This window comes from Arvicanthis niloticus, chromosome 17 (genome assembly GCF_011762505.2).
Source record: "Arvicanthis niloticus isolate mArvNil1 chromosome 17, mArvNil1.pat.X, whole genome shotgun sequence".
NCBI classification, from domain to species: domain Eukaryota; kingdom Metazoa; phylum Chordata; class Mammalia; order Rodentia; family Muridae; genus Arvicanthis; species Arvicanthis niloticus.
This window is the reverse complement of record NC_047674.1, coordinates 36,176,615-36,179,178: the sequence shown is the minus strand read 5'-3', so window position 1 is coordinate 36,179,178 and position 2,564 is coordinate 36,176,615. Positions and strand designations below refer to the sequence as shown.

General features: G+C 45.6%; 1 non-coding gene across 1 annotated transcript; it reads right to left on the bottom strand.

Annotated features, from left to right (window-relative positions):
* Nucleotides 1-297: 297 nt before the first annotated feature.
* On the bottom strand, nt 298-429 carry LOC117722843 (small nucleolar RNA SNORA17). The gene has a single exon (XR_004608604.1). It is a non-coding gene; the product is annotated as a small nucleolar RNA SNORA17 (small nucleolar RNA).
* Between the last annotated feature and the right edge of the window lie 2,135 nt (nt 430-2,564).

The window sequence follows — 2,564 nt, the reverse complement described above, 5'->3', positions numbered from 1 at the left end:
CTACACTTGTACCTTTCAGGTGACCTCACCCACAACTCCCAAAATGTGTGGGGCCCTGCTCTTCATAGTACTGAAGCTAGCTAGGGGTGGGGATAAGCCCTTCTGCTCTCATGCCCTCAAAGACAGCCCTCTCATGATGCCCAGGAGAGGGGTGGAGCCGGCTCTGTATAGCCCTCAAACATTAATATGTGCCCAAATGGCAGCCCAGACCAGGGACATTTGCCTGGTCATTAGTGGTAAAAGACCCCTGCTGTTACCAGATGTAGCCCCTGGTGGCAGCACAGGCCAGAACCCCACCATGTTAGGCTACTAATCACTCAGATGTTGAGAGGTCAGAGTACTGAGCACAGACATAGCCTTTCTCTTTTCTGCCACCAACTGATACACATGTTACACAGGAGTCACACCGGTGATGTCTCTAGGTGTTGGGAGCCGACTTTAGTAGAAAGCAGCTAGATCAACTTTGCAGTCATCTGGAACCATGTACCCTGATGAAAGACTTGGTTGTCAAAAGCCTTTAACAGCTGAAGCACACTCTGATAAATATATTGTTTATCCCACATAGCTTGTTTTGCTGTTTAGTGACCTCAGCTGTATGGTGCACATGGTAAAGTGTTTTCACCTGTGTTCTCCTGCTTGTGTATATAAATACCTCAGAATTCCCTTCAAGAGAAGAGACTTGAGAAAATAGAAGAGAGACTTGAGACTTGATAAAAAAGAGACTTGATCACACCCTGTCTGGTCTCCATTCTTCGAGTCTCCTGCCCCTGCAGCCCAACCATCTCTCTTGACTAGAGCACTTAGCCCCAAAAGTGTTGAGGCAAAGCGTTGAGGCAGAGTAAAGGCCACAACATTTGTGGTGTCCAACGTTGGGCTCCAGTAATCGGGATACAGTGGAAGACACCCTGCGCTGGAGAACCAGTGGACTGACAGAGTCTCAACGTTAGAGCTCCAGTAAGTGGGATACAGTGGAAGACACCCTGTGCTGGAGAACCAGTCGACTGACGGAGCTGACTGAATTTGGAAGTGAAACAAAGGTTGATTGCATAGTAACAATAATGGGGTAAAAAATAAGCAAAAACAGATGAAAAAGGTTTTAAAGATGCAAGGAGTAAATTGCAGGCTGCTCTGAGTCAAGAGAGCCAAACAGATAGATAAAGGTTATAGTAACAAAAACGGGGCAAGAAATAAGTAAATAGAAACAGATGAAAAAGGTTTTAAAGATGCAAGGAGTAAATTGCAGGCTGCTCTGAGTCAAGACAGCCAAACAGATAAATAAATAAAGGTTATAGTAACGAAAATGGGGCAAGAAATAAGTTAGTAAAAACAGATGAAAAAGGCTTTAAAGACTCGAGGAATAAATAGAAGGCTGCTCTAGACAGAGAGCTAAGCAGAATGATAATGTTAATTGATTTAACTTTCAAAATGGGTGTGATTCTGAGTTATATAGTTATATTTTTCTGGATAAAAACTCAATGTAAAAGTTTTTCTGGTTACTGGCTTAAGGAAAGGCTAATCATGTAACAATCTCCATTTACCCGATTTCTTTCTTATTACAAAGATTGGAGTGTTCCAGGGGGATTGGGATGGTTCTATATGTCCTGCCTCTAATTGTTCTTGCACTAAGGCTCTTGCCACCTGTAACTTTTCTATAGGCAATGGCCACTGAGGGACCCACACTGGGTCCCCCGTTTTCCAAGTGATAGGTGTACCTCCCTCAGTGGCCCCTAAGAAAAACCCAGCCCAGTCCTATCATGTTTGGGAAGTGTAGTTATCACATCTGGGCTGCCTTGCAGATTCTTTCCCAGTCCCTTGCCTGGCCTATAGCCCATGCCCTGCATCATATTTTGTGATTGAGCAGAGTAATCATTTGTGAGTTTCATGCCTAATTGTACTAGTACGTCTCTTCCCCACAAGGTGACCGGGAGGTCCAGAACATACGGAGTAAACCTTCCTGTTTTCCCTTCCTGGTTTTTCCACACTAGCTCCTTAGAGCTCATCATGGGGGAGGATTCATAGCCTAATCCCCGGATGTTTTGGGCAGACCTCTGGGTCGGCCATTTGGCAGGCCAGTCATGGGCAGATATGATGCTACGATCTGCCCCAGTGTCCAACAGTCCCAAAAAAGATCGGCCTTCTACCCATAGTGTCATCATAGGACGATCTTGTAATTCTAAAGAAAGATAGGCAAAGCGAGACCCGGTAGACCCGAGCCCACTATTACCTCTAGTCTTGTTATGGGATGGAAAATAGCTATGCAAACTGGGCAGTAGTAACAACTGAGCTATCCTATCTCCTGGGGAAATAGCCGTAATTCCTTTTGGAGAGGAGGCCAATATTTTGACCTTCCCCGTATAGTCTGCATCTACGACTCCTGGAACGATCTGTAATCCCCTCAGAGCTGAGGATGATCGTCCTAAAAGTAAGCCTACAGTGTCTTTGGGCAATGGTCCTGAAAAATCAGACTCTATAGGCTGTACTCCCATTTGCGGTGTCAGCACGATTCTAATGGTGGCACTGAGGTCCAGTCCTGCAGAACCCGGAGTGGCCCTCCTTGGTTCCGA